Genomic DNA, 24,746 nt, shown 5'->3' on the forward strand with positions numbered 1-24,746 from the left:
TATGAGCAGGAAAACTCAGCCCCTGGCCATACAACTCTCCTCTGAGCCCCTCAACTTGCTGGTTTTCAGCTGGCGAGTGGACCATACTGCCCACACCTGCCCTGCACCCCCATCTCCCCCCAGCCAGCACGAGAAATCCTCTCGAGCCCCTAGACCTTTCTCTTAGGGTTCAGACATCCTGGATCAGAGCGCCCGATCATTTTTTCCCCAGGACGTATTCATGGCTATGACCGTGCAGCTTCTGGGCTGGTTCTCTCCTTGCTAGGGGGTGGCAAGACTGCTGTCACCCCTCTGCCCCATCAAAGCCCCCTGCCACAGGCAGTCTGTTGGCAAGCTTCCTCCTGTCAGCAGAGGGAGCTTGGGGCTGATCAGTGAGTCTCTTCGCAAATGGGACCAGCAGCATAATTTGTGAGGCTCCATGCACGCTGAAAACGCAGGCCCCTTGTTCAAAAACTATTGAGAATTTCAAGACTTGGACAGTAGCTCATCAGACAACGCATGGGGCAGCAGGGTTCCATGTTCATGACGCCCACCTGGTTTGGCTGGGTCTCAAGTGCATGGGGACAATACTTCAACTCTGGGAATCAAAGAGTCAGGGGGGCCTTCTAATTTTCCAAATGAATGTTCTGTTCATCCCTAAAAACCTGTTTCTGTTTCCTGCAGCCTAGCAGGTCTGCCAAGGGACCGCCAGGTCACTGTAGTGGTCTGGGAAGCCGTCATTTCATACTTTCTGTGTTGCATCACAACATCCCTCTCCATCACACCCCCGATATTTCTGATGCTGTTAAATGGAGCCAGAGGAGTGGCACATATGAAAAATTAACGTTCAATCGGGCAGCGGAACTGTGAGGTTTCATTTGGGAGTAGGCACCAGACGGGCGCGTAGCATCCCTCCACTCCTGCGGAGCTGGGCGCTCGCGGTGCACGTTAATTCAGGCTCTCCCGTCTTGAGGCGCCGTGCCCCAGCTCTGAGTCCTCTGGGTGCGACCCCGCATCCAGCGTCTGTCTCCGCCCGAGCCTTTCGAGGTGCCGAAGCGCCCCCCTCCGCCCCCCGCCGGGTACTGCACAAGACCTTCCTCCCCAAATGACGCCCCCCGCCCCCCGCATCTCCGCACACCCTTCCCGCGCCGGCTTCTGGAAAGCTCTCCGTGCTGTCTACGGCATTCTTTGGGCGTAAGTCCTGCAGGTTTAGAGCCAGTTCCAAAGTGGGCGTATGCGCAGCGGAGCGCTATAAACACGCGAGCCTCATCGTGCACTGCACGCGGTCGCCAGGAGGAGCCTGCGGGCGGCGCTGACGGGTGAGACGTCCCCTCTCTCCCAGTCCCCTGCGCAGAGCCCCGCCACCCAGAAGATGAGCGTAGGAGTGGGCGTGGGGGGCCGCCGGGCGAGGAGAGGGTGGTCGCTGGTAGTCCCAGGGCTGTCAGAGGGGCGCTTTGGGTGGAGTCGGAAGATCCAGGGAAGGGAGGTGGCTGGAGCCCCATCGCCAGGGAACAGAGTTGGGGCCCGAAAATCCAATCACAGTTCTGTGGGGTAAACAGGATGGGTGTTAGTGAACCTCCTTTCGTGGAGATGGGGAAATTGACATTTGGAGAACTGACGCTGCTGCTGGAGTGGCAGAGCTGCTTCCTAATGCACCAGAGTACATCAGAGAAACGTCACACAGCCTCCTTCAGATTTCAGACATCTGGTTCAAACGGTCACATCTTATAGATGAAAATCTGGAAGGATAAACAGAAAGAAAAAAATCTCCAAAGATAAACAGAAAACAGGTATTAGAATTGCGATTAGAATCCAAGTCTTGACCTTTCAGAATTTCTGGACTTATTGAAAAAAGAAGCTGATTATTACTATTTAAGAATGGGGTTAGGAATTTAAGAGTAAGTACAGATATTATAACAGGATGCTTTTGAGAGTTCATTATAAAAGTAGTCAGAAATTACAGACAATTTAAATGATCAGCCATGTGGGATGGCAAAATAAGGTACACCAGTTAACAGACACACAGCCCCAAAAGTGTGCTTTTAGAGTGTATTTGAAGATAGTGGATGTAATGGATCCAGTTGTATGCAAATGCACAGAAAAGAGGAAAGATACCGCAATGCTAATGGTTGCCTCTGGAAGGTGTGATTACAGGTGAATTGTTTTGTTTTTCTTTTTGGTTGAGTTTGCTCTATCTGGGGAGGGCGTAGGAGAGGAGCTTGGGCTTTGGGCTTTGAACCCTGCAGCTTACGCTGCATGACAGTGTCTTCCCCATGGCTTCCTCTGGGGAAAGGAGGGCCTTTGAGAGGCTTGTTTAATCAGAGCAGTTGGCAACCTGGTGCCCTAGTCTGGAAATGGGAGGGGCGGGGAGTCAGTGCAAAGGGAGGGCAATCTGGCGGCACAGCCGCTGTTCTTATACTGCCCCTGGGCTAGTATCAATATCATCTGCAAGCTTGTTAGCACAGCAGTCTCTGAATCAGAATCTGGTGTGATAACAGGACTCCCGGCTAATTCCCAGGTACTTTAGCAGCAGGGAGGGACCACAGGCAGCCTCTGTGTGCCTGCTTCCTTTCCTCTGTCCCTCTCTCTACGTGCCACCTTCTCCCACTTCCCCGAAAGGTACTGTGCCAGTGCCCACAATTGGTCCTACGTCTATTTTTGAAGGAGTCAGAATTTCCAATGATGACATAAGACCCTTGTGTTTACAGACCACATTCACATCTCTGAGATCTGTATTATGTCCATTTTATAGATGGAGAAACTGAGGCTCAGATTTCAGTGACTTGGTGTCAAGGAAAGAACACTGGGCTGGGGGATTGGGAGGGCTGGGTTCTCCTCCAGGGGTTGCCACCTGCTTGTTGCAGGCCTTGGGGAGCCCCAGCCTGTTTCTGGGTTCTACCTTACCTCTGAGCTGATTGGGTGGGAGACAGGTCTCTGTCCCAGCTCTCAGCTCCATGACTCCCACGGCCCCCAGGCTCCTGATGGGAGATCCTGTACTGACCTCTGGGTTTCCGGACTCCTCATCCAGTGCTCCTGCCTTTGGCTTCCCTGCGTCTCTTTTCTTCAGGACCCAATGCCCTGTCTTCCAGTCACAGCCTATTTCAAAGGCTGGGGTATGGATTTCTACGAAGCCTTCACTAATGTGGGAGGAGTGCTCTGCCGGAGGGGTTTCTCTCTGGCTTTCTCTCTCTGCCATGAATGACAAAGCCTCTGTCCCTGTTCCAGGTGTTTCAGGCCTCAGTGAGCAGCAGGGGCTGTGCCTGGCAGACCTGAAATAGCACCTTGGCTTGGCTGCCCACCCACCACCTCTGGGGAGGGCAGTGACCCGCTCTTCTTCTCCCACACTGCTCAGGGACCGCAGCCCAGCTGCCTTACTAATTGTGTCTCAGGAGAGACTTGCCTTATTCATTTTCTCCCAAGGCTCCCAGTGGACCTGTGGAGGAGCTGAGAACGGCTTCAGGGTGTGCATCGTTTCAGGAAGGGGAAAGCCCCTTCCCGTTCTTGTTAGGGGAAGCGGGTGAGTTCAGATGAGCAGTTGTGGGGAGGAGGGGTGCGGGGTGGAAGAAGGCAAAGAGAGGGATTTTTGTTTTGCAACAACTTCAGCTTTGGGGAAAGGATCCATTGTGTAAGACCAGCTGGTCCAGGGCTCAGGACAGCCAGCCAAGTGATGGTGGGAGGACCCTGGGAGATGCCCTGCTATGGGCATAGAGGGACCTGCCTAGTGATGTGGGAGGACCCTGGGAGAGGCCCTGCTTTGGGCATAGAGGGACCAGCCAAGTGAAAGGGACCGGTGGAGCACAGAATCGCTCCTCCCAGCAGGACTTCTTCTGGGGAGGCTCCTTGCCCCCCGCTCCACACTCCCAACCCACCAATCCCTTAGGCCTTGCCCATCCCTGAAGACCACTGTCCCCCTCGCCTCATTCTTCTCCCATTCATGCCTCCTGCCTCAAGTCTCACGCTGGGGATGATAAATGGATTTATTTCCCTGTATTGACCCAGAGGGTCTGAGGCTATCACTGCTTCAGACCCTTGAAAAGCTCTTTTGGGAGGTGTTGAGGCTTGGTTGGGGAACGGTGCTGTGATTGATTGGTGATGCCAACAGCAGGGGCTGGATGTGCTCAGGGCTGCAGTCCCCACTTTAAGGGGATGGGAGAGGCTGGATGAGTGACCCAAGAGAGGTGTTTTCAGAGTTGAGTTTGTTGAGATAGATGCCTTCTCTGGATGCAGAAATCTTATGTGTCTTTTTCAGGCATAGTCAGCTATGATGGGAAGAGAGGGAAGATGGGGAGGGGAGGAGAGGAAGAGGAGGAAGAAGGGAGGAGGAGGAGCAGGGGGAGGGTGGATTGTACCCGAGTCCAGTGGTTCCAACCCCAGATCCTTATTTCTTCTGTATTAGGCTGCTTTCCTAGGGTTCTTCCTGGTACCCTTCTGCCTCCACTTTCTTTTGAAGGTGCCCAGTGTCAAGAGTGGTCCTTTCTTGTCAAGTCCCTGGGATGAAAAGGCAGTGATGTGAGCTGAGGGCATAGGGGAGGGCCAGGCCTCAGCAGGGCTCCAGGAAAGCAGGCAGCAGGCTGGGATGGACACCAGCGGGCTGTCTCGCTGTTACCATGACAGTCCCCTGTTCTCTCCAAACAGAGGCGTGTTGGGATTCCAGAATTGGAGAAGGAGGCAAGATGAAGACTCTACTGCTGTTGATGGGGCTGCTGCTCAGCTGAGAGAGTGGCCGGGCAGTCTTGGGCAAAGAGCCTCCCGGTAAGTGACCAGGCGTGCCCTTCTGTCAGGACCCCAAGGGTCAGAGCCCATCTCTGACCTGTGCATCAGGTTGGTTTGCTCTGCCCGGGGCCCTGTCTGAGCTCTCTGTTGCTGGTCCAGGCTCTTTGTGGTCAGGTTGGCTTACAGGCACTTTCAAGTGGACCCCAAGCCCTTTCTGGATCTTTTATCTCATCTGGCTGTTCTCTTCCCAGTCAGCTTGGCCCAGCATGCCCCCCCCTTCCCCATGAAGCTCCGTGAATCCTGGACCATTGGGGCCTCTGTGGACGTCCCCCTTGAGTTTCCATAATGCTTACTACCTGTGTCTGCCGCCTTTCCACCTACAAAACCAATGCTCTGGGTTCAGGAAAGAGAAAATATCATTCATTAGGAGGGTTTGTCATCCCTCAGAGCCCAGCTTTTGGTTCCCCTCTTCTGCTAGGTCCTTCCTGACACCTGTCTTCCCTCTGCTCCACTCTTGTCCTGCGAGCTGACTAACTCTCTGGGGTAGTAGTTAGAAACCCAGATGTTGAGATCAGAGGTGGGTGGGAGTCTTATCTCCGCCCTCCCAGCTGTATAACCGAGGGTGAGTATCTTGATCTCACTATGATTCTTCATCCTCATTTTTGCAATGAGGTGAAGGCAGTGTTGAGAGTCTTAAATAAAATGTACATGGAGCCTGCAGCGCAGTACTTGGCCCAGGATAAGCACCAGAGAATTTGGTAATGTTGTCTCATCGTATTTGTCAAACATTGTGGTGTGTCTGATCACAGTCTCCTTGTGGGATGGTGTAATTAAGTCAACTTCCTGTCCCTGACACCATGCATTGGAACAAAGACGAAGTTCAGATGTTTGCTTAAACTGCATTCCAGAAAGAACTGTACCCAAAAGGATACTATTTTATATTTTGATGCTTAAACATCAAATTGTGCTTCCAGAATTTTTTTTTCCTTGAACATTTTCTGCAGTTGGTTAGTCTGCTCCTCCAGAGCCCCAGGGGCAGACTGGGTTATCTTTTTTTTTTTTCCCATTTATTTTTATTAGTTGGAGGCTAATTACTTTACAATATTGTAGTGGTTTTTGCCATACATTGACACGAATCAGCCATGGATTTACATGTGTTCCCCATCCTGAACCCTCTTCCCACCTCCCTCCCCATCCCATCCCTCTGGGTCATCCCAGTGCACCAGCCCTGAGCACTTGTCTCATGCATCCAACTGGCGATCTGTTTCACACTTGATAATATACATGTTTCGATGCTGTTCTCTCAGATCATCCCACCCTCACCTTCTCCCATAGAGTCCAAAAGTCTGTTCTGTACATCTGTGTTTCTTTTTCTGTCTTGCATATTGGGTTATCATTACCATCTTTCTAAATTCCACATATATGCGTTAGTATACTGTATTGCTGTTTATCTTTCAGCAGACAAATGGATAAGAAAGCTGTGGTACATATACACAATGGAATATTACTCAGCCATTAAAAAGAATGCATTTGAATCAGTTCTAATGAGATGGATAAAACTGGAGCCCATTATACAGAGTGAAGTAAGCCAGACTGGGTTATTTCTCTGGGTGTGTCTGCTCCAGTGTTTGCATTTCTGAGCAGCTGGGTAATTGATTCTCAGGCCCTGGGCCTTCAGTGCGCCCTGGAGATGGAACCTGGAATGGAACCTGTGTCAGAGTGAAGCTGGGACCCTGAAGGCTGCCTGCCAGGGGGACCCCAGCCACGGCAGCCCCTAGATCCACTGGCTTTTTTGACCCTTTCAACTGGTTCCAGGATTGTATTCCCAGCACCACCCATTCACATTATCCACCTCTCTGCCCGTTTCCTGCAGAAATGTCCACCAAGGGGAGTATGTGAATAAAGAAATTAAAAATGCCCTCAAGGAGGTGAAACAGATAAAGACCCAAATAGAACAAACCAATGAAGAGCACAAGTTACTGCACAGCTCCCTGGAGGAAGCCAAGATGAAGAAGAGGTAAGGAAGACTCCGTGGCCCCGCCTTGATCCTCTCTGCTGGAGGGAGGGGGTGGCCCTGGCTCCTCCAGGTGCCCTGCCAGGTTGCCATGGTGACCTGCCAACCTTCCTTCCCTGCTGTGTCATCTGATGCCAGGGGCTGTGGTTAACAAATAGGGAAGGTTTATTTGCTTTTGAAAGCTTCAGGAGGTGAGATTTTGGATCTGGTTTCATTACAAGCCTGCTGCCAGATTCATTTCAATAGACTTTTTCTAAACCCGGATTGTGTACAAGCTCTGATGTTGGCTTTGGGTAGGGTCTGTCACTGTCACAGGTTAGAAGGGGGATGGCACCCTACCTTCAGGAAGCTTATCTAGTGTGGGTAATACCTTTGTGGGTACAGCAGGCACACACTCTATTGCTCAGGTCTGAGTCTGGTCTACTTTGTAAAGAGACACCTAAGTCCAACAGTGAACATACACAACTAAACCACTGTCATTCAGGAAACTGCTTATTTGTGCTGTGCTAAGTTGCTTCAGTTGTGTCTGACTCTTTGAGACCTCATGGACTGTAGCCTGCCAAGCTCCTCTGTCCATGGGCTTCTCCAGGCAAGAACACTGGAGCAAGTGGCCATTTCCTCTTCCAGGGGATCTTTCTGACCCAGGAATCAAACCCACGTCTCTTAAATGTCTCTTGCACTGGCAGGCGTGTTCTTACCACTAGCACCACCTGGGCACCCCAGCTTATTTAAAAAATCAATAGTCTTTGTCAGGGTATCCTCAAATTCTACTCCTATTGCTACCATACCCCTAATGACAGAGATGCTGAGATGGGGCCTATGGTCCCTAATGTGTGGGGTGAAATCATTATAAAGACTTAGAGAAGTTCTGCAGTAAAGAAACACATGTAACTTCATTTAACCCAAGTGCTTTCCAAATCCAATTGACCAGGGAATCCATTTGTGTTTTTCCTGAAAGCTTGTAGCACAGTTTCATGGTAGCCACTTGCAGCAATGTTGGCCTGGGTGCAGCCCTAACATTCTCTGAAACTTAATGCCCTTTCTTGGCGTGAGTAGAAATTCCCGCCATGCTGTGAGAAACCTCCTAGAGTCCACGGAGAAGTGGCAAGTCCTGTTCTGGAATATTTGTGCTTCTCACTGGAATTTGATATTTGACAACCCAGGTTCTATAAAGCACATCATGTTTGGAAAGAGACTTCAGTTGAGGAGTATGGGAACTGGAAAGAAAGGAATTGCCTGTGAATTGGCCTCATAGGAGATGTGGTGGCCTTCCCCATTTGGGAGCAAGAGGCAGTGGACACAGACCAGGGGGACAGGGGACATGAAGCAGGAGAAGATTCCACCTGGCTCCTCCTGGTCAGACATTCCTAGAGCAGCTTCATCTGGGGGTATGGATGGTCTACTTAATTCTTTAAAGAGTAAAACAGCTATTTTTCAAGATTTTAATATAGAAAAGCAGCAGAAGAAAAGTTTTTCCATTATCTTTTTACTTTAGGACAATTCCTTAGGTATCTAAGGATACCTACGTTTAGTCTATTTCTTACTACTTTTTCTCCTCTATAGTTTTTGGACAGTGGCTGTACTCAAACTCGTGAATTTTTTAACATGAGAAATGCTTATTATAATATTTAACATTTGTTACAAACACCCTTGGTAATGCTGTCCTAGCTTCCATTTGTAGTACTACTATTTCCTTAACTTGTCCCCTAGTTTTGAACATCTGAGTTAACTCCAGTTTTGTTTTGTTTTTTTTGCCATTCATGAATATTGTAACAAATATCTTCAGGCATACAGATTTTTCCTTGATTGCAGGAATTACTTGGGCTAGATTCTTGCAGAATTACTGGATCAAATGTCATGGTCATTTTAGAGACTTTTGGTAGCAGGTGTGATTTTGATTTCAGAAACTTACCTATTCCCATGGCATGCTGTGGACTGTGGTTGCCGTAGAAAAATAAGATTCAGGGAAGCTTTAAAAGATGAAAATTCCTGAAGTTGAGAGTGGAAAGTGGGGTAGTTAGTGAGAAGAGGGAAGTCTTGGGGTAAAGACAGTAGGTGCAGCATCAGAGAAAAATGTCTAGATGGACTCTAGTGGCCAGAAAGGACTAAGGAGCAGGATGAAGACGGGAGGATGCTTAAAACCAGATGAGAAGGGACAGCCTGGTGGCAAATGTGGGAACTTGTGAGCCAGAGCGGGATGGAAATAAGCACCCCACGTGCCCAGGTTGGGCAGAGTTGGGGGTGGGCACCCATGCCTGCTTCAGGAAGGGGAAGCCCGTGGTTTCTGGGGCTAAGCCAGCCTGTGTCATCCCCCAGGATGCCCTGAATGACACTAGGGATTCCGAAACCAAGCTGGAGGCGTCCCAGGGGGTGTGCAATGAGACCATGACGGCTCTCTGGGTTGAGTGTAAGCCCTGCCTGAAACAGACCTGTGTGCAGTTCTGTGCGCGTGTGTGCAGAAGCGGTCAGGACTGCTTGGCCACCAGGTGACCAGCGGCCCCGCCCCTTCAGCACAGCATGGCTCGGGCAAGGGGATGAGAACTTGAATGTGCTTCTTTGATTCTGCGCCGAGTTCCAAGTGTGGGGATTTCCCTACCAAGGGGTTCTCCCACACCAGCTGGGTGCCCTGCAGTTCAACTCAAGTCGTACCCCATCTACCTGGAGACAGCATCAGACCCCACAGCTTCAGGGCTTAGTCCCACAAGTCTGCCCCGCCACGCCCACCCCCGACTTCACCCGCCAATCACGAGTGGCCACCTGTGCTTCTGACTGGCTGGCTGTAGGTTAGAGGGCCCCATGACCACTTCCTTTTGTTGTTGTTGAGTCACTAAGTCGTGTGCAGCTCTTTCCAACCCCATGGACTGTCGCCTGACAGGCTCCTCTGTCCATGGGATTTCCCAGGCAAGAATACTGGAGTGAGTTGCCATTTCTTTCTCCCAGGGATCTTCCTGACCCAGGCATCAAACCCATATCTCCTACATTGCAGGTGGATTGCCCCCTTGGGTTAAATTAATTTGTTCAAGAAGCCCACAGAACCCGGAAAAACATTTTACATACTAGATAATCAGTTTATTATTAAAGGGTATAACTTGGGTGACTTCCCCAGTGGTCCAGTGGTTAAGTATCTGCCTTGCAGTGCAGGGAACATGAGTGCAAACCCTGGTTGGGGAACTAGGTCCCACATGCCACAGGGCAGTTAAGGCTGTGTACCGCAATGAGAGATCCTGCGTGACACAACAGAGGCCTGACACAACCAAAGATAAATTTTAAAAATCAAAAATAAGTAAAAATCATTTTTAAAAAAGCCACCAATGGGTGACCCATTGGTCATCCATTAAAAAAAGTAACAAAAGGATATAAGTCAGGAAGAGCCAGATGGAAGAGATGCCACAGATAGGAACGGGGAGGGATGGGGAACCTTCAGGTCCTCTCTGAGTCAGCAGTCTCTTGTGTCTCATTGGTGCATGTTTTCATCAACCCAGAAGCTTCCCAAGCCCATCCTTTTGGATTTCATAGAGGCTTTGTTACACAGCCACGATTGATTAAATCACTGGCCATTCGTCATTGATTTAATCTCCAGGCCCACTCCCCTCCCTGGAAATCAGGGGCTAGGGCCGAAAGTTCTAACCCTTTAATCCTGTAGTTGGCTCTCCCAGCAATCAGCCCCCATCCTTAGTTACTTTCAAAATGTTACTTCTTTAACAAAACAAAGACACTTTGATTGCTCTTATCACAGGAAATTCCAAGAGATTTAGCACCTCCTTGTCAGGAACCAGACCATATATATATTTCTTATGATAAATCACAGTCTCACAGCTTCATTTCACATGCTATTTGCTACTGATTAGTTCTGGCTGCATTGGAGCCCAGAGTGTCGTGATTGATTGGTAATGTCTGCTATGAGTGCAGTAATGTGGGATAGTGAAAAGCACCTGTGTCAGGTATTTGCCATCTTAGAAGATTCTTATCCAGCAATTCTTAGCTGCATAAGGTAACAAATGGCTCCATGGTAGGGCAGAGCCCTGTGTCCACTTCAGCAAAAGGAATTAAGAATTTTTAGCGTGTTAATATCCATCTGGACTTCCCTGGTGGCTCAGACGGTAAAGCGTCTGCCTACAGTGCGGGAGACCTGGGTTCAATCCCTGGGTCGGGAAGATCTCCTGGAGAAGGAAATGGCAACCCACTCCAGTATTCTTGCCTGGAAAATCCCATGGACAGAGGAACCTGGTAGGCTACAGTTCATGGGGTCGCAAAGAGTCGGACACGACTGAGCGACTTCAGTTTCCAATATCCATCTACCCTCCCCTACAGGCCTTGCTCAATTAGGGCTCATGAATTTTGCCCTTCCCCAGAGTCCCATCAGCTGGCACTTCGTTGCCTGGGGAGGGAGTCAAAGAGGGCAACAGACTAGTCTCACCTGGTGGGCCTTGTGACTTTCTTGGTCTTTCAGGTCTTCCTGCTTCTCCCCATTGGAGTCAGTAGATTGGAGGGGGCTGGCTTGGACATTTCAAAGATGGGGGGCCATTCCCAGCCTGGCTTTCCAACCCCTGCTGTGACTCCTAGATGTCCCAGGTGCAGCCGGGACGGGCCTGGCTCATCTTGACAAGGGGGAGTCTCCTCTGATTATCCTCCATCTCACAGCTTGAGGAGTTCCTGAACCAGAGCCCCTTCTACTTCTGGATCAATGGTGATCGCATTGACTCTCTGATGGAGAATGACCGGCAGCAGAGCCATGCGATGGACATCATGGAGGACAGCATCAACCAGGCCTCCAACATCATGAATGAACTCTTCCAGGACTGGTTCTTTCCCCAGAGGCCCCAGGACACTCAGTACTACTTCCCCTTCAGCTCATTCCCAAGGTGGGTCTTTAATCCCAAATCCCGCTTTGCCCAGAAATTGCCTTTCCCTGTGTTGGAACCCCAAACTTTCATGATGTGTTTCCGCCCTTCTACGACGTGATCCACCAGGCCCAGCAGGCCATGGACGCCCACCTGCACAGGACTCCCTACCACTTCCCCATGACGGAATTCCCAGGAGGTGAGAAGGAGGGGGTGAGAACTCACAGTTCAGTGGGATGCTTTACCCAGTCAGATGGGCTGTGATGCTAAAGAAAAGTACAAATAGCTAAGGGATTGTGGAGGTAGGGAGCATTATATCCTCACATCTGTGCCCAGGACTTGGTCTATGCCATCCGAACCCCCCCAGCAACCTGGGGAGGGGGCTACCATCCCCTTTTGATGGAGAGTGTAGGAGCATGCCCAGAGGTTCACCGGCTTTCTTGGTGGCTCAGCGGTAAAGAATCCACCTGCAATGTAGGAGATGCGGGTTTGATCCCTGGTTTGGGAAGATCCAAACCAGGATTTAGGCTGGTCAAATCTAGCCCTACAGGACTTGGAACCAGTGTTCTTTTGAGTTTTCCAGGCTCCTTCCAAAAACTGGTGGACATGACACTATTTCCTCTAGAGCAGGCATCCCCAACCTCTCGGATCTAATGCCTGTTGATCTGAGATGCAGCTGGTGTAATATTAACAGACATAAAGTGCACAATAAATGTAATGTTCTTGAATCATCCTGAAACCCCCTCCCCCACCCCTTGGTCCTTGGAAAAAATTGTCTTCCACAAAACTGATCCCTTGCACCAAAAACGTTGCGGACCACTGCTCTTGAAAACTAGATCCCTTTGTCTTGGGAATTCAGGTGGCTTTATGTGGACACCATGCTTATCTTGGCAGTGAATTGTATAATTGTATAACTGTACAGTTAAGAAAGCTGTTCATGGCTATAACCTTAGGGTCTGGTAGAGAATGGGCACACAGTGAGTATCTTTTGAATGAATACGAAAAGCCAAAACTTTTAGAAGTGTCTTCTTTCAGTGAATCAATAGACACTGGTTGGCCAACCCCACCTCCTAAATGTTCCAGTTTGATTGGCACTGGGGTCTGGCTTGTAAAGGATTGGAAATACAGGAGGGTGTGGGCGTGAATGGGCCTCCCTGGCGGCTCAGTGGTGAAGAGCCCACTTCCCAATGCAGGAGACATGGGTTCAGTCCCTGGGTCAGGAAGATCCCCTGGATAAGGAAATGGCAACCCACTCCAGTATTCTTGCCTGGAGAATCCCGTGGACAGAGAAGCCTGGCGGGCTACAGTCCATGGGGTCACAAAAGAGTCAGACATGACTTAGCGCTAAACAACAAATTGACTTGAATAAGCATTTACGGCATATCGTAAGGTGAGGTGGGGGGTGCCCTGTGTTATAAGGAGGTTCCATATGAATCTTACTCCTGCCTTCAAGGGGCTTGCTGCTTGGCCAGGGGGAGAGAAGTGAGCCAGACACAATGCAGACCAAAACAGGTTATGATGCCAAAGAGAAGTATGGGCAGCTCAGAAAACGTGGAGGTGGGAGAGGTGTCAACAGGTGGAAGAGGTGAGAGGGAGACCATACCCGGCTCAGGGGGCCCCGGGAACCACCTCTGGTCCTGCTGCAGGGAGTCCCACTGCTGACCCAAGCCTGTGTCTTTCTGCAGGCAGACAGCCAGATGCCAACCTGCTCTGCCTGCAGAACCATTTCAAAGGGCCAGACAGCGGTATGGAAGGGCTCAGAGAGATGGGGCGGCCCATGTTGCTCTGTGTGACTTCCCTTGTGCGTCCCTAGAAAACAGTGACCGCACCGTGTGCAAGGAGATCCGCCACAATCCACGGGATGCCTGTGGATGACGACCAGTGCGAGAAGTGCCAGGAGATCTTGGAACTCCCTGAGTGAGTGAGTGAATGAGTCGGAGACCCCCTGGTCGCCTGTGTCCTCAGGTTCCCAGCACCTCACTGGGGCTGCCTTTAGGGTGTCAAGCGGGTGGGAGTTCAAATGCCAACTCTGCTACCTTCCAGTTGTGGCTGTTGGTGGGAGAGGGGTCTTTGCTCGGTTCTGCCTGGATCCCCATCCGGGGTCGAGGGTTAAGATGCAGAGTTGTCCCCAAAGTTGGGAGACAGAATACAAAGTATTGGGTTGGCCAAAAAGTTTATTCAGGCTTTTCCATAACATCTTGTGGAAAAACCCGAAGAACTTTATGGCCAACCCAATACTTATCGCATCAGTTCACGGTTAACAGGCTGACTATAGGAGGGGCAGCCATGCTTTCTAAAAAGCTGTCATCCTGTGACTTCCTCTAGTTAGTCTGTCCCCAAGGGCCAAACCTAGTAGACATCCTCATTTTTGACTGCAGACGATGAAAATTTAGACAGTATGTTGTTGTTACTGTTGTTTTGTTGCTAAGTCGTGTCCAACTCTTTGCAACCCTGTGGACTATATAGCCCGCCAGGCTCCTCTGTCCATGGGATTTCCAAGACCAGAATACTGCAGTGGGTTGCCATTTCCTACTCCAAGGGATCTTCCCGACCCAGGGATCGAATTTGAGTCTCCTGCGTCGGCAGGCAGATTCTTTGCCACTGAGCCATCGAGGAAACCCTCGATGTGTGGACTCTGTTAAACTCTTGCCGTGTGTTTGTTACTGAACACTCTTGTAAACACTTCACATTTACGCTTCTCCCTAGGATAAGTGGGGTAGCCACTTGTCTTACAGAGGAGGAGGCTGAGTTAGAGAAGGTTCAGTGACCTGCTCAGGATTCAGGACACCCCTCCTGCGGGGTGTTTGGCGTGCATTCCCCAGCAGTGCTGCCGTGTTCTCTGCCCTGAACATACAGTTCTCTCCTTGTGGTACCTTCACTTCCTGGCCACCTTCCCTGTGGTTGGTTGGTCCCTGAGGCAAAGGAAATAGCTCTCTTCCGCTGTTGCTGTTTTATCAGGGGAACTGAATTCTTCCTACTTGGAGGTAACAGCTATAAAAGCAGAGACACACTTCCTGGCTCGCAAAAGTTTATGCTCGGAAGGAAGGAGTTAATTACCCCCCCACCCCCACCCCCCCCACCCCGAGTGGATCGATCCTGTGACTTTGCTCTTACTTAATTCTTTTGGGTGCCTGGGCCGGGCCTTCAGAGTCTAGTTAAATGTTCCTAATCTCAGTGCTATAATTTTAGAAGTCACTGCAAAAGTACAAGTGCTATATGAGGCTGATCTATGAAGAAGTGAGCTGAGTCCACAAGTGCGGCTCTTGGGTATAGCCCATAAAATATCATAGCTTGAAAACCGTAAATCACACAGTACCTCGCAGTGAGAAAGTCACCTTAGGGCCAGAAGAAGAGACCTACAGATGCCCAAGCTCAGATTGGTGCCCCTGGTACTGATTTTTTTTTTTTTTAATTTTTTTTCCTTAGTACTGATCTTAACGGTCACTGATCACACCTTCCTGAAACACTGGTTTTCTTTTATACACCGAGGAAGATTTATGACTTCTTTTTTTTTTTTTATTTTTTATTTATGACTTCTTATCCAAGGTGCTTGCAACCTTTGGAGCATGTGCTGCCTGGGACCTCCAGACTGAACTGTTGCAATTTCCATTCTCCTGGCATTTTGGACCAGATTGTTCTTTTTTTTTTATGATAGGTTTCATTGTTTTTTTAATATTTATTTTAAAAACTATTTATTTATTTATCTGGCTGCTTAGGGTCTTAGCTGTGGTATGCGGGGTCCTCATTGTGTCCTGTATTGCAGTGGATGGGTTCAGTTGTTGCAGCACGCAATGTGGGATCTTAGTTCCCCAACCAGAGGTCAGACCCGTGATCCTGCACTGCAAGGCAGAGTCTCAACCACTGGGTCACCAGGGAAGTGCTTAGACCAGATCATTCGTTGTGATGGGGGCTGCCCTGGGCACTGTAAGGCATTTCACAGCATCTCTGGCCTCCAGTAACCTCCCACCACCTACTCTGCCAGTTGTGACAACCCAAAGTGTTTTCAGACCTTGTCAAATACCCACGGGGACAGCACTGCCCCAGGAGAGAGCCGCGGCTCTAGCCTCCGTCCTGGTTCTCAATGACTGTCCTTATTTTCAGTGACTCCCTGGCATGAAGAGCTGTTAGTCATTGTACGTATTTTTCAACCCAACTTATTGTTCATAATCCTATGTCTTGCCCCACCTGATATTTTATTTTAATATAATAGAAATGATCAAAAGGCTTCCCTCCTAGCTCAGTTGGTAAAGAATCTGCCTGCAATGCGGGAGACCCCGGATCTATTCCTGGGTCAGGAAGATCCCCTGGAGAAGGGCATGGCAATTCACTCCACTATTCTTGCCTGGAGAATCCCATGGACAGAGGAACCTGGTGGGCTACAGTCCATGAGGTCGAAAAGTTTCACACAACTTAGTGACTAAACCTAAACCAATAGAAATGATTACAACCAGCATGATGAAGTGTGCAAAGAACTCCTTTTCCCTGACTTGCTTGAGTTTCATGTGCTGTTTTGGGGATATTTTTCAACAATTAAGGGAGAGAAAAACAGTAGTTTTTAAGGAGAGTGGGCATTGTTTCCAACCCTTGTCTACCTGACCTCCTATAGTGGGCGGGGTGGTGGGGGTGTGGGGGGACCAAAAGCAATGAACTTCCCTACTCTCTGGTGAGCTTGGCAGCCAGCCACACCAGGCAGATGGGCAGACCTGGACCCCCTCACTTCCTGTGTGCTCGTGGTCCGAGGATCCTGGCTGGCTCTTCTGTGAGCCACAATTTCCAACTCTGTAGATACAGGCAAACTTGGAGAACTTTGCAGAGCCACAGACTCAATAGGAAGAGCCCAAGTTTAGGAGTTAAAGCCTTGAGTTCACCATCCTGACCTCCCAAATCATTCATCCTATGACTTTAGGCAAATGATTTAGCTCTGTGCTCCTCAGTTTCATTGTTGGACATCAGAGTACATCAGACTATTAGAGATCACTGCTATCCACAGCGTTCAGTGATGCCTGGGGCATAGCAGTACCACACAAATGGCAGCTACAGGTAATGTCCACCATTTCTGGAAATGACTCCTGGGGGGACGGGGGCAGTGAGAAGCTCCTGGTGTTTGCACACAGAGCCCTGAAGTCCTTGCTTATTGAGGTGTGGATAAAGCCCCTCCTTGCCAATCTGCAGGGAGGCAGGGTCTTGCATCCAAAGAGAAATCAGTGATGTTACTGAAACAATTTAGTTCAGCTGACAGTCTCCCAGAGCAAGACTTTTTTGATGAAGATAGTATGTGCTGATAAACACTCAGGGCGGGCTCTCTGCTTTATCTTGGGCTGACAGCGAACACACGGAGGAAAGACGGCCCTCAGAGTAGCTCTGCCTCAGGTCCTGACTGTGTGAACCGATTGCCATTTGTCTTCATCCCTGTTGAGCTCTCCCTTCACATTTCTGCCATTTGTTTGTGTTCTTTCCATCTCTGGGCAGACTGTTCTGCCAACAACCCGACTCAGACACTGCTATGCCAGCAGCTGAACGCGTCCCTGCAGCTGGCGGAGAAGTTCAGCAGGCTGTACGGCCAGCTGCTCCAGTCCTACCAGCAGAAAGATGCTCAACACGTCAGCCCCGCTCAGGCAGCTGAACGAGTAGTCCACCTGGGTGTCCCAGCTGGCCAGCCTCACGCAGAACGACGACCAGGACTATCAGGTCTCCACGGTTAGCCCGTGCTGGCCACACACGGCAGCTACACTCACAGTGCAGTCTGGAGGTCGCGTGGTCCTCCCCGGGGGTGAAACGGGATCAAGATGTTCATGGGGGCATGTCTGCTTTCGATGGAGCACTTGTCCCACTGCAGGAAGCAAACACTCAGGCACAGCGGTGCACGGAGACCTCATCGCCTGATGAGGTGGAGTGTCACGATCCTATTTTACCATTGAGGAAATGGTGAGGTTCACCAGCTTACCCAGCATCTCCTACCTGAGGGGTGATCACCCTGTTTGCCTGGCTTGCAGAGCTCTCTTTCTGGAGAGCTGCCCTGTCCCACATAGGATGCCTCGTGAATTGGCCCATTGTTCTCCTCCAGTGATAAGTAGCATCTCTCTAGTACCGGGAAACGTTTCTTTTTCTCTCCCTGATTCCTTTTCTCTCACTGCCTGGCTGGTTGCTGCCCAAAGGAAACATGGCATCTAGGAAACCAAGTTTTACTTGGTGGGGCTCCCCCAGGGCTGGTCCTTCGTGGAAGGCATTTACCCGCACAAAGTAGTGTCTCTGAGTCAGGGCATTTCTGTTCACCAAGTTGTATAGTTGTGCAGGTTAGGGAAAAGCAAAGTTCATTCGGTCCACAGATCCGAATGAAGCCTTACTTGAGTTGCCAGCTGAGTCTGGGTTGACCGTCTTCCCCAACCCTTGTTACCTTTTCTCCTTCCAGGTGAATTCCCACAGCTCCGACCCCAGCACTTCGTCCGGCCTCACCAAGGTGTTGTGAAGCTCTTCAACTCCTTCCCCATCACTGTGACGGTCCCGCAGGAAGTCTCCAGGCCTGACTTTATGGAGAACGTGGTAGAAAAAGTGCTGCAGCAATACCACCAGAAGAGCTTGTGAGTGTATGCCCCCCTGCCCCATCTCAGTCCCTCTGGGGCAAACAGCTCCCTGGGGGTCCACAAAACAGGGCAGAGGCATCACTGGAGCTATAGCCAGAGCGCATGCAGGGAGTTGGGAAGCTACCAGGAATTTTCTTCTTTCTTTGGAGGAAGTTCTTTCTGGGTTGATGAGAATCAAAGTGTTGGTTGCTGCTTCTCTGTGATTATCAGCCCTCACCTTCCCCTCCCCTGTTTCTTTTTCAGGGAGGAGTGAGGCGTGAAAGTTGCTTTTCTAAGTGTGGGGGCATCTGCGCCCACTTGCCCCTGAGATGAGCTTCAGGCCCCTCTAGAGAGTTCTGCACGTCACCAGGTGACCAGGTCCTGGGCTCGAGGCCCTTCTGACCCCACCAGCCTCTCTTTCCTCCGAACTCCTCTGAAGCGCACTGATGCCTGCATTTGCTGATCACTGGAAGAACTTGCTCACATGCCACTAGCTCAATAAACCGCCTTGTAATCTGAATGCTCTGCTGTGTCCTCTTTTTTTTAATTTTTTGGTTTCGCCCTGAGGCATGTGGGATCTTAGTTCACTGTTGCTGTTGATCAGTCGCTCAGTCTCTATTGATTTCTATTACGACCCACCAGGCTCCTCTGTCCACAGAATTCTCCAGGCAAGAATATTGAAGTGAGTAACCATTCCCTTCTCCTGGGGATCTTCCTGACCCAGGGATCAAACCCACACCTCCTGCATTGGCAGGCGGGTTCTTTACCGCTGAGCCACCAGGGAAGCCCCCTTTAGTTCGCTGACCAGGGATCCAGCCCACACTCCCGGCATTGGAAGTGTGGCATCTTAACCACTGGACCACCAGGAAGGCCTGCTGTGCCCTCCTTAGGCTGGCTGTTCTGTTTGTTTGTTTGAACCCCTGAATATCTTCATTTGGATGTGGGAAAAAAGAGAAAAGAGAAACCAATGGCTGAGATGGTATAGTCTCAGATAGTTGAGAATAAAAGGAGTGGGATGATGAAGTTGGTCCAGTTCAAGGATTTCTTGCTTTTAGGAAGAGACATGCCCAGCAGCCAGCTAAAGCATGTTTCTGAAAAATGAACTTTTCCCATTTTCTTCTAAAGTGGATACATACTATGATAGGGGTGAGGGTGATCTCCCGAAGGAATATATTGAAAATTATGGTGCATAAGGCATACTGGTTATTTTGATACATAATTGATATTTCTCTTCTGGAAAATGTACTCCTCCCCAGAAAACAAAATGAGGAAATTTTCTTTTAGTTGTGAGAGCTTAGAATCCCTGTGAAACCTTCTTGACTGTGGCATTGCTTGTTTACTGTCTGTTCTATACAACCTTTGTATCTTTCCCTCAACCCTAAGAATTTCTCCTCTGCCTGGGTTTTTCCTGATAACTATTCACCCCTCGGGGCTTCTCAGGTGACTCAGTGGTAGAGAATCCACCTGCAATGCAGGAGACGCAAATTCAATTCCTGGGTTGGGAAGATCCGCTGGAGGAGGAAATGGTAACCCACTCCAGTATTCTTGCCTGGAGAATGCCAGGGACAGAGGAGCCTGGCGGTAACAGCCCATGGGTTCTCAAAAGAGTCCAACACGACTTAGCTACTAAACAGGAGAGGGTGAGATGTATGGAAAAAGTAACATGGAGACTTACATTGCCATATATAAAATACATAGCCAATGGGAATTTGCTGTGTGGCTCAGGAAACTCAAATGGGCTCTGTATCAACCTTAGAGGGGTGGGATGTGGAGGGAGATGGGAGGGAGTTTCAAAAGGGAGGGGATATATGTATACCTATGGCTAATTCATGTTGAGGTTTGACATAAAACAACAAAAATTTGTAAAGCAATTATCCTTCCATTAAAAAATAAATTAAAAAAATTTCTCCCCTCACTCTGAAATATAGCTGTTCTGCAGTACCCCCAAATTGCCAGCAGGTGGCACTGACTAACTGCAATACTTCTCTCCACATTAAGAAGCCTTTCCATTTATGAATCTTCTCTAAAGAATCCTGTTCATCAAATATACATCAAAGGGAAATAAAAACCATCTGCCTGCACCCCAGGTCTGTAACAAAATCCACATGTAAATTAAAGCTTAAAATATTCTTAGTTTACTATTCTTTTTCTCTCTTAAGTTATAAGCACCCTTGCCAACAGATGATAATGTCTATTAGTTTATGTTCACAGAAGCTAGTACTTTAGTATTGCTATCAAGGAAATTCAGAGGAAGGTAGGTTTATGTGATTCACTTAAAGATATACATTAATTAGGGTATGGTTCAGAAAGGATTTGCTAAAATGACCATAATTGTAAAGTATGTATTACATTAATGTCACTTATTACATTTCACAAGTTATTTTCTGTTTTCCACTATGCTGCTGGATGTTGGAAGTCACTATACCCAGTTGTTGCTTCTTTTTTATGCAACTCCCTTTAAATTCTAGACTTGCCCCTTAAAAACAGAGTCTAGGACTTCCCTGGTGGTCCACTGGTTAAGAATTTGCCTGCCAATGTGGGGAACATGGGTTTGATCCCTGGTCCGGGAAGATCCCACATGCCATGGGGCAGCTGAGCCTATGCATCACAACTACTGAGCCCATGTGCCTAGAACCTGTGCTCTGCAACAAGAGAAGCCACCACAATTAAAAACCCATGCACCACAACTGCCTGCCCTAACTAGAGAAAGCCCACATGCAGCAATGAAGACCATGCGTAGCCAAAAATACCATACCAATGAGAACCGACTCACTGGAAGAGTCCCTGATGCTGGGAAAGACTGAGGGCAGGAGGAGAAGGGGGGCGACAGAGGATGAGATGGTTGGATGGCATCATCGATTCAATGGACATGAGTTTGGGCAAACTCTGGGAGATAGTGAAGGATGGGGAAGACTGGTGTGCTGCAGTCCATGGGGTTTGAAAGTAGACATGACTGAGAAACTGAACAACAATAAAAGCCAAAAAAAAAAAAAAAAAAGAGAGAGAGAGACAGAGCCTGAAGCTGACTCTGAGTTTCATTGGATGCCCCTTTCCCCTTCCTGTTTCCCTCTTTGCACAGTGACCTGGTTTGAGGGTCCTTGGATGTCCCTCCATCTCTGATAGAAATCCCAGCCTGAGGCCCCAGAGAGCCCTGAAGCAGGAGATGAAGTCACCAAGGTATTGGATGAGACAGGGTGGGGATCTTCCAGCTGGGGATCTGTGCCTAATGGGCCCTTGGTTTCTAGCTTCTAGGATCCTTGTGGCAGAGAGGGAGCAGGGCTTGATGTTCTGAGAAGAGAGGGCTTGACCTCTGCCTGGTGCGGAGGGTGGCGCGGGGGCAGGTGGAATCATGAACCCTGCTGTCAGCCTCTGTATCGCCACTTGGCTGTCTTCTGCCAGAAACCTATGATTAGATATCGTCTCTGATGACCATGAAGTGAAATGACACCAGAGTTGTGCAGTGTGCAGCCTGGGCAACTGTTAACAGGAACCCTGGGCCAACCACAGCTCTCTAATCCCTGGGCCAATTATTGTGTATAATCCCATCAGTTCCCCACAATTACCCTCAGGTCAGTGGTTATTTCCTCCACAGCATAGCAGCTGCCTGGGGTGGTGGCGGCAGCTTTCATGTGAGAAGTGCCTAGAGGGGAGAAGACCCCGCCGGAGTTCCTTGCGGCCCACAGAGGCCATAGAAGGAGACCGCGGGTTGCAGCCCTACCCTGTGAAGTAGCAGGGAATAGGGGAGCGGTGGGAGCCAAGAAGCCCCCAGAAAGTATGCAGAAGGCGAGAGCGCGCCACCAAGTGGTGGGGCTGGGGATGACAGTCACGCAGCTCAGGACTCCCCAGGCTCCTGGCGTCATCTCTCCCGGGGCTACATGGTCACGGAGTCACAGTGACAGGATTGGAAGAAAGTGGTCAACAGGTCACAGAGCCTTGGTCCCCCTGAGGGGGCTGGAGACTTGGGCTGCTGGCAGGGCCTATGGAGGACACAGGGGCCAAGTTTAAGGCCCACCCAGGGACACTGTTCACTTGTCCGTGATGAGAAGAGATCAATGGCAGAAGCAGCCCGCGCCAGCAGACCAGGCACGACCCTCCCCCGCCTCAGAGGAGCTTGGCCGGAGCGAGGAGGACGGGGGGCGGGGCCAGCGTGTGGCCACGCCCCTCCCCACTCTGCTCAGGGTCTCAGAGCGCCAGGGGTGCAGCCGGTGCGCCCCTTCTCTGATGGGGAGAGAAAGCGCCTGGCTTTGCACGGGAGAGTGACGTTCCAAAGTACACGCATCCTTTTATTACCTGTGAGATGCTCAGGAGGTAAAACAATCTGCTCTCGCTGTTATCAAGTGACGAGAACAGTGGTCAGAATGAATAAAACTGCTTCTTTTGTGTGCCTCCGAAGGAATGGAAACTCCACAAGAAACAGATTCCCAGAGTCGCAACCGCAGTTGAGCAAGAGCTTCAGGCAGGAAGTGGACCGAGGAGAGGTCATTGCAAGTGTGGGTGTAGACATAATGTGTGCTCAGTTGCTCGGTCGTGTCCTGTCCTACCCTTTGCAGCCCCAGGGACTGGAGCCTGCCAGACTCCTGTTCATGGGATTCTTCGGGCAAGAGTACTGGAGTGGGTTACTGTGCCCTCCCCCAGGGGATCTTCCCAACTCAGGGATTAAACGTGTGTCTCTATGTCTCCTGCGTCGGCAGCCTGAGTTCTTTACCACTTGCCACCTGGGAAGCATAGACACAATATGAACCATTTATTTGCAGAAATGCAGAATTGAGATCAAATCCAAGTCTGACTCTGGGGTCCGAGGCCTCTGCCCCAGTGTCCTCTCATGACCGAGCATTTGCCTGGGGTTTTCTCACTGTGACAGAAAGGCTTGGCAAACCCAGGAAGTATCAGTGTTGAATATAGATCTAAAGACAACTCGAGGACTCAGGTCTGCAGAATTTATTAATAGAACTGACGCCTGCCAAATCAGTCAGTAAGAAAGCAAGTAAATGCTGGAACACATGGAACAAATTTACCAGGTTAATAATGAACTCTTTGTTTAATAAAGAACTCTCTGTTCTTTCATTTTTGGCCAGGTAGCTCCAAAATCAGGAAGCCTGTAACCTTGCTCCCAGATGAGAATGGACAACAGCAGTACCGTGTAGAGGCTGGGATTTGTGCTTACCTGTTTGTATCTGTCATCTCCAGCACTCTTGCTTATAGAACTCCTGCTTATAGAACACTCAGCTTATAGAAATGAGTCCAAAGATGTACATAAACCCTCCCCCAGTGACAGGAAAACCATCTGAAGGGCAAGTGACACTGAAGGGTCAAAAAATCACCATCTTGGTATAAACGTAATGAATTATAATAAATTCTGACTCAGAAATTGCTGAAGAACAGGATCTAAGAATATTTACTGGTAAAAGATAGGTGTTCAAAGGTGACCTAGCTTCCATCATTGCCTTTAATAATTAAACGCTTGCTACTTATAAATGCAGCGACTTTAACAAATTTTTATTTTACACAGATATAGGCAGGTTTGTGTTATCTAAATGCAAATCTAATTTGGTTTGAAATCCTAAAAGTAGAACATTAATCTAAATGATAACTTTCCTAACACTTTTTTCAGAGTTTTTTTTTTTTTTTTTTTCCTTTTTTAATGACTCCTTGTGGGATCCTGGTTAACAATGTGCAACCTTAGAATCACCACTGATTTTCTCTGTTTGTGTGTGTGTGTGCGCTGGGCCACATGGCTTGTGGGACCCAGCTTGTGGGATCGTAGTTCCCTGACTAGGGATTGGCTCCATGGCCCTGGCAGTGAAAGCCTGGAGTCCTAACCACTTGACTGCCAGGGAATTGCCTGTTTTTTTCAGTTTTGAAAACCTAGATAGATGATGAATATACTTAAGCCTGAGTGAAGCATAAGTGGACACTGGAACAACTCTTTACCTGCTCCTCTCCCCCAGTACAGGTCTATGAGCCCGTCCTTGCTGAAGAACAGCAATCCCTGTTTTCCCCAGAGGCTTTCAATACTAAAAACACTGACGCCTGAACTTGCATCTTTAAAGACGTATTTCAGGATTTGGGTGTTTCTGGAACCGTAACTTTAACCCAGCCTTCCATAACAGTCTTTTTACTTTCTAGTACAGAACATGACACTGTAACGATGGCAATGAACTGCTTCAGCTTTTTCACTTTTGCAGAAGCTAAAACAACTTCCCCAACATATAAAGGGGCTGGAAAGTTAATTTTCTGGGAAAGAAATACACAGCCTGGCCCCGGCATTTTAGTACCGAGGAAAGCTGAAATATGTCCGTTGATCAAAACTCCATGGACAATTGTTTTTCTAAATCTGGTGTGTTTTGCAAATCTTCATTTAAGTGCAAAGGATTGACGTCCCCTGTTAATTCTGAGAAGGTGGCCACGTCCCTCTGTGTGAAGGCCCCATCTCCGACTTCAGCCCAGTCTCCGACTCCGAATTGCATGTGCTCTAAGGGCTGCCTGTTCGGTACTGATTGGCTCAGGCAGATTCTCCTGTGAAGTCAACCCCACCACAGGTGACGGCTGGACATTACTGGGAGCATCTTCAGCACTCTCAAATTCCATCGACAGGAGCTTTTGGGCTGCTTCAGTCTCCAAACATACTGGCACCAAAGA

General features: G+C 49.3%; 2 pseudogenes; one reads left to right on the plus strand and one right to left on the minus strand.

The window, feature by feature from the left end:
- Positions 1 to 1,084: 1,084 nt before the first annotated feature.
- Positions 1,085 to 18,627, plus strand: LOC139032376 (clusterin-like; annotated as a pseudogene).
- A 5,537-nt stretch (positions 18,628 to 24,164) lies between these two features.
- Positions 24,165 to 24,673, minus strand: LOC110140269 (hydroxyacyl-thioester dehydratase type 2, mitochondrial-like; annotated as a pseudogene).
- Between the last annotated feature and the right edge of the window lie 73 nt (positions 24,674 to 24,746).

Source organism: Odocoileus virginianus, chromosome 31, assembly GCF_023699985.2.
Source record: "Odocoileus virginianus isolate 20LAN1187 ecotype Illinois chromosome 31, Ovbor_1.2, whole genome shotgun sequence".
In the NCBI taxonomy this organism is placed as follows: domain Eukaryota; kingdom Metazoa; phylum Chordata; class Mammalia; order Artiodactyla; family Cervidae; genus Odocoileus; species Odocoileus virginianus.